The sequence below is a fragment of the Humulus lupulus genome, chromosome 8 (assembly GCF_963169125.1).
Source record: "Humulus lupulus chromosome 8, drHumLupu1.1, whole genome shotgun sequence".
Taxonomy (NCBI): Eukaryota; Viridiplantae; Streptophyta; class Magnoliopsida; order Rosales; family Cannabaceae; genus Humulus; species Humulus lupulus.
Genome location: NC_084800.1, coordinates 5425928 through 5433453, shown reverse-complemented (window position 1 = coordinate 5433453; position 7526 = coordinate 5425928). Strand labels below are relative to the sequence as shown.

General features: G+C 42.0%; 1 non-coding gene across 1 annotated transcript; it reads left to right on the top strand.

Moving 5' to 3' along the window:
* Positions 1–5432: 5432 nt before the first annotated feature.
* On the top strand, positions 5433–5539 carry LOC133799025 (small nucleolar RNA R71). The gene has a single exon (XR_009876234.1). It is a non-coding gene; the product is annotated as a small nucleolar RNA R71 (small nucleolar RNA).
* Positions 5540–7526: the final 1987 nt, after the last annotated feature.

The following is a 7526-nucleotide window of genomic DNA, read 5'->3' as shown; positions in this document are numbered from 1 at the left end:
TGGGTGTGAAGCAAGGGACTGGTGCAGCTGAGGCGGCTCGGAGTGAGAATGAGGAAGGGGTAGGGTTAACTTTGTGGGCCAATGGTGAGTCAATGGTGGCTTCTTGGGCCTACCGAGTATAAGAGTCAACTAAGTGTCATAGGGGCCCAGTTGACTTTATATAAGTCAGCCCAAAACCCATCTGGTCTGGCCGAATATGAAAATGCATGGGGCCCTTTGTGATTTGAATAATTAATCCCCAAAATTTGCAAATGGATCTCCTTTTGTGTTAATTCTTTAAGTGGTCCCACTAATTCTTTAAATAAGCCCAATGATTGAATACTTATCTCCCACTCATTGGCTCACTTAAAATGTTGCTTTCTTTTCGACCATGTGCCCATTAATTCTCACAGACCCAAGTACCCCAGCTTCGAGCCCGATACTTCTCGTTTTTGAACCCAACTTTGACAAATTGCTGCCCAGCAATTGCTAAACGAATTGCTATAGCAACTGGGCAATACTTCTACACCCCAAACTTAATATCTTTCCCAGATTCCAAATTTTCCAGATCCTGACTTCCTTCCAGAATTTAACTTTATTTATTTACAACTGTCTCTTTCACTCATGGGTTGCCCAAATGTGCTACAAGAAATGCATGGCAACCCATAGCCTTTCTCCTTCAAACATCCTTCAAATTGACGGAGGTCTTTTCTCTGTCAACCTCCCCACCAAAATAATGTTTCAGCCGCTGTCCGTTAACTGTGAACTCCCTCCCAGACTGATCTTCGCGAATTAAAACAGCTCCAAAGGGGTAGACTTTAGTCACTGTGAAGGGGCCCGACCAACGGGATTTTAGCTTGCCAGGAAACAGTTTCAACCTGGAATTAAAGAACAAAACCTTCTGGTTCTTTTCAAACACCCGCTCCTTAATTCTTTGATCATGCCACCTCTTTGTTTTCTCTTTATATAGCTTGGCGTTTTCATAAGCAAACAGCCGCATCTCATCTAATTCATTCAGTTGCAACTTTCTTGCTTCTCCAGCCACTACAAGATCCAAATTTAACTTCTTCAACGCCCAAAACGCCTTATGCTCTAATTCTACAGGAAGATGACATGCCTTCCCATAAACTAGGCGATAAGGGGACATGCCTAGTGGAGTTTTATAAGCTGTCCGGTAAGCCCAAAGTGCATCGTCTAGGCGCTGGGACCAATCCTTTCTGCTTGGATTTACAACTTTCTCCAAAATGCCTTTAATTTCTCGATTTGATATTTCATCTTGCCCGTTGGTCTGTGGGTGATAGGCAGTGGAAATTTTATGTTTAACACTGTACTTTGCCAAGAGAGCAGCCAAGACTTTGTTCACAAAGTGTGTTCCCTCATCGCTAATCAAGGCTCTAGGTGTCCCAAACCTTGTAAACACATGTTTATGAAGGAACTTCATAACCACTCTAGCATCATTTGTTGGACTAGCAATTGCCTCTACCCATTTCGATACATAATCCACCGCCACTAGAATGTAGAGATTCCCAAAAGATTGCGGGAAGGGACCCATAAAGTCGATACCCCACACGTCAAACAATTCCACCTCCAAAATGCAATTAAGAGGCATTTCATTCCTAGCGGAGATATTGCCCACTCGCTGGCAGAGATCACAATGTTGAACAAAATTATGGGCATCCTTGAAAATAGAAGGCCAATAGTATCCTGACTGAAATATTTTGGCAGCAGTTCGTTGCCCACCAAAATGACCACCATAAGGGGCTGAATGGCAGCTCTCTAGGATGCTGGAAACTTCACTTTCTGGGACACATCTTCGCATTATTCGATCTGGGCACTGTTTATATAAGTAAGATTCATCCCAACAATAAAATCTGACATCATGTAGGAACTTTTTGAGCTGCTGTTTGGTAAAATCTGGTGGATACACGCCCCCAACTAAAAAGTTCACGATATCCGCATACCATGGTACTTCCTCTTGTTCCACAGCCAGCAATTGCTCATCAGGAAAAGTGTCTTGAATCTGCAATTTTTCCTCTGAATTGCTGCTGTAAGTGCTTGATTCCAGCCTTGATAAATGGTCCGCTACTTGATTTTCAGTGCCTTTCCTATCTCGGATTTCTAAATCGAATTCTTGCAGCAAGAGAACCCAACGTATAAGCCTCGGTTTAGAATCCTTTTTGGCTATCAAATACTTGATAGCGGAGTGGTCCGTGTACACAATAACTTTAGTCCCCACAAGATAGGAGCGAAATTTTTCAAAGGCAAAGATCACGGCCAGCAGCTCTTTTTCTGTTGTAGCGTAATTAATCTGGGCATCCACCAATGTTTTGCTTGCATAGTAAATAGAATGAAAAATTTTGTTCTTCCGCTGCCCAAGAACAACTCCAATAGCGAAGTCGCTAGCATCACACATGAGTTCAAAAGGTAATGACCAGTCAGGAGCTGTGATCACTGGTGCTGTAACAAGGGCTGACTTCAATCTCAGAAATGCCTCTTGACATTCATCAGTAAAATCAAAAGGCCTATTTTGCTCCAGCAAGCTGCATAAAGGTTTGGACACCTTCGAAAAATCCTTGATAAAACGCCTGTAAAAGCCAGCATGACCGAGGAAACTTCTAATGCCTTTTACTGTGGTAGGGGCTGGTAGTTTCTCAATAACTTCCAGTTTAGCCTTGTCAACCTCTATCCCCTTGCTAGACACTTTATGTCCCAACACAATGCCTTCTTGCACCATGAAATGGCATTTTTCCCAGTTCAACACTAGATGAGTTTCTTCACACCTCTTTAAGACTTTTTCTAAATTCTCCAAGCAACCTTCAAATGAATCCCCATAGACAGAGAAATCGTCCATGAATATCTCCAAAATACTCTCAGCCATATCTGAAAAAATCGCCATCATGCACCGCTGAAATGTGGCCGGTGCATTGCACAAACCGAAGGGCATTCTTCTAAAAGCGAATGTGCCGTATGGACAGGTGAAAGTGGTCTTCTCTTGGTCCTCCGGCGCTATAGAAATCTGATTATACCCAGAATACCCGTCAAGAAAACAGAAGAACTCCTTCCCCGCCAAGCGGTCCAACATTTGGTCGATGAAGGGCAAAGGGAAATGATCCTTTCTAGTGGCCTTGTTGAGTTTTCTGTAATCCATGCAAACCCGCCATCCGGTGACTGTACGAGTGGGAATAAGCTCATTGTTGTCATTAGTAACTACTGTAACGCCCCTTTTCTTCGGAACACATTGGACAGGACTAACCCAAGTGCTATCGGAAATTGGATAGATTATCCCATAATCCAGCCATTTAATGACTTCTTTTCTAACCACGTCCTTCATTACTGGATTCAACCTCCTTTGCTGCTCCACAGAGTGAGTACAATCAGATTCCAGCAAGATCTTGTGCATACAAAGCGCTGGACTAATCCCTTGAATGTCAGCCATTGTCCATCCAATCGCCCTTTTATGCTGCTTCAGCAATTTCAGCAATGACTCCTCAGCAACAGACTCCAGACAACTAGATATTATCACAGGTAAAGTGTCATTTTCGCCCAAGTATACATACTTTAAATGGCTTGGCAGCGACTTTAACTCCAGCTGAGGTGGTTCTTCAACAGATGGTTTAGGGGCCTGAAAGTGCTTTTCTGGCAGATTTAGAGCTTCAAACACCTTACTAAATTTCTTGGTTGGTTGGCAAGAATCTACCCATGTAAGCATCTCCTCATCTTCACTGCTATACTCCTCCTCATCTCCAAAAATCTGAGTTTCCATAGCAGCTTTTTCCACCCTTTCATTGAACTTCTCAGCTACCAAAGTATCAACAACGTCAACTCTAGAGCATTCTTCCACTTCATCCGGGAATTTCATAGCTTTAAACACACTAAAGGTGATTTTTTGGTCATTCACCCTCATGGTAAGTTCACCATTCTGCACGTCAATAAGAGTACGCCCTGTAGCAAGAAAAGGCCTACCCAAGATTATAGGTACCTCTCTATCCGCTTCATAGTCTAAAATGATGAAATCCGCCGGGAATATAAATTTATCCACTTGTACTAACACATCTTCAATCTTGCCCTCGGGATGAGCCATAGATCTGTCTGCAAGTTGTAAAGTAACAGTAGTGGGTCGTGCTTCACCAATGCCCAGCTTCTTGAAAATTGACATAGGCATAAGGTTGATACTAGCGCCTAAGTCGCATAATGCTCTTCCCACATCTCTACCCCCAATTGAGCACGGAATCATGAAACTGCCAGGATCTTTTAACTTAGGAGGTATTTTGCTTTTCAACATCGCACTGCAACCTTCTGTGAGAGCTACAGTCTCAAACTCCCCCAATCGCCTTTTCTTTGTCAAAATATCTTTTAAAAACTTAACATAATTCGGCATTTGCTCCAATGCTTCGACCAAGGGAATATTAATATGCAGCTGTTTCAGTACATCCAAAAACTTTCTGAACTGATTATCCTGTTGTTGTTTGCGAAATCGTTGCGGAAATGGAAGAGGCGGTTTAGGACCAGAATTTACTGGAGCAGTTTGCTGACCCTTTGCTGTAGCAACTGGGCTAGTTTCAGTAATTTCCTGGGCAGTTTTGTTACTTGTTTCTCCTTCACTTTGGATTGAAGTGGGCTCTCCACTACCCTGTATCTCCTCAGAATTTCCCAGATTTTTACCATTCCGCAGCTGAATAGCTTTACAGTGTTCTTTCCCATCTCTCCTTGGATTTTCCGTATCACTAGGCAAAGATCCTTGCGGCCTAGTTTTCATTTCATTGGCTAGCTGGCCGAGCTGCATCTCAAGATTACGAAGAGAAGCTGCTTGGCTCTGTATTACTGCATCATTCTTAGCCATATACTCCCTCATTAGATTCTCCAAAGAGTTCGACTGGGAGTTTTGAACATGTTGTGAAGGTCTTGGCTGCTGTGAAAAACCTGGTGGATATGCTTGTCTTCCTTGTGCTGGTGATGTGCTTGAACTTGCTCCTTGACCCCCCCATGACAGATTAGGATGATTCTTCCATGCTGGATTGTAAGTGTTCGAATATGGGTTGTTGTTGCGGTTGAAATTCTGATTTCCCACATAACAAACTGAGGCTGGATTTGAAGGGCAATTCTCAAAAGTATGCCCGTCCCCACAATACACGCATGACACTTCTGCACTTTGAATGGCAGCAGCTGGCTGAATACTTCCTCCCAAACTCATATTCTTCAAGATGTTGGTCATTGAGGCCATTTGAGCTGTTAGAGCCGTTAATGCATCTACTTCAAGAACTCCCGCCACCTTCCTACTTGTAGGAGCTCTAGTGTTTGACCATTGATAGTTATTACTTGCGATCCTTTCCAAAATCTCAAATGCTTCGTTGTAAGACTTGGAAAGAATGGCTCCATTGGCTGAAGCGTCCAATACCATTCTAGAAGCTGCATTGAGGCCATTATAGAAGGTCTCCATCTGTATACAGTGTGGGATACCGTGGTGTGGACATTTTCTTAAAAGCTCTTTGAATCTTTCCCACGCGTCACTAGTGGACTCATCTTCCAGCTGCTGAAATGACATAATCTCACTTCTAAACTTTGCATTTCTGGTGGGAGGGAAGTATTTTCTCAGAAATTTCTCAGCCAAGTCATTCCAATTTGTAACGGAATCGGGAGGCAAAGTGTTGAGCCATGATCTAGCTCGGTCTCTTAATGAGAATGGAAGTAGCTTCAGCCGTAATGCTTCTTCACTCACTCCTTGAAGCTTAAAAGAATCGCTCACCTCCAAGAATGAACGAAGGTGAAGGTGAGGATCCTCCGTTGGAATCCCGCTGAACTGCCCCACGGTTTGGAGCATTTGAAACATGACCGGCTTGAGCTCGAATTGAGCTGCTTGTATTTCTGGCCTCACAATGCCTGGATTTAGCTCATTGAACATGGGGGCAGCGTATTCCCGTATTGCTCTGGCTCTGTCATCTGCCAAAACAATGGGATTAGTAACTTGCTGGCCATCCCCCTCATCATCAACGCGTTCAGCCATAATGCCTCGGCTTTTAGCCTTTTGATCTTTCCTCCTTTTTCTGAATGTCCGTTCGATCTCGGGGTCAATAGGAGCAAGTTCAAGGTCTTCTTGCTGGTTCATAAACTGTAGGTACCTGAGATTGCGCAACCCGAACCAACAAGATTAAAAACAATGAAAATAAACTGTAAAATAGTTGATAAAACAGAATTTAATTTTAAAGTCCCCGGCAACGGCGCCAAAAACTTGTTGTGAATTTTCTAATGATTAAAATATGCGCAAGTATACACAATCGACAACAAGTAATACAGTGATAATGTATCAAAGTTCGTCTCCACAGGGACTTTTCAACTAAATTAACGTAAAATCAACCAAAAACAGCTTATAATACAGTAACCAAATCAAGAGAAAGGTTGTGTAATTAATTCTAAAAATAAATGTAAATGAGCAAATTAATTCAACTAAAAATCAGAGATTAAAATGAAAGAATTCTGGGTGGATTTCAGATATGAGAAAAATAGATTTAGGTGGTTAATTCCCCTTGGTTCGTTCCAGTTGCTACAGCAATGGTTCAGCAATTTATGTCACAGTTAACAGATTTCGTAAAACCCAGTGAGTTTTTCCCAAAACTTACTATCTGTTGTTTATAACCCCCCTCAATACATTCCTGCATTAAAACAGACTATAAACAATCCATCAAGCACCAAATCTTGAAGTTATACAAGGCAGCAAAATAGTCCTATTCCACTACTAAAAATCACCTAAAAATAGATGAATCTCTTGCATCAATTGAATGGGTTCAGCTAGACTTCCCTTTTCCAAGTTAGATCTAACTTAATAAATGCTAAATATGGCCAGTAATTAACATTCAATTAACATTACAGCACATTCAATTGAACTATGACATAAACAACTTCACCATGCATTTAGAAATTTAGTTCATACATAAGGGTTCATAACCACCCAAATCTTTAGAGTGTTAGTTCATAGCTGAAATTGTAAACATAAAACCAGTACAGAATATTTCCATGGAGTTTGAGCAGAAATTGAGATGAGAAAATAATACAAAATTAAAGAGAAATAGAGATTAGAGAGAATTGAGTGTTGAGCTCTAGTCCCCCTTAGGCTTCTGTCTTCTTTTTTTTCTCTCCTCTTTCGTACTCCCTTCTGCTTCTTTCTTTCTGCTTCTCTCTGTACTTCTCTTAGTGAAAAATTGTCAGAATCCTCCAAAAATGATCCGTCCCTTCAATATGTCGGCTGCCTCCTCTTTAGGGTACTTGGTTTACCCTAATTAGTAAGTCAAAGTCAATTGTGCCCCCTTGTCCTCTGCCACACCATCCAGCTGACTCATTGTACAACAATCTCGCCACCTAGGCATCACTTATTCTTCATTAAGTCCAGCTGGAATTTTTTCACGATTCTTCACTGGTCCCTGCCGATTGCTACGTTGTGGTTGCTATAGCATTGATAGAACAGCAACATGCTATTTCCAGACTTGTTCTCCTTCTTGATCCAAAGCTCCCGATTACCTATTCCAGCCTCCTTTCCTGCTTAACACAAACACAGT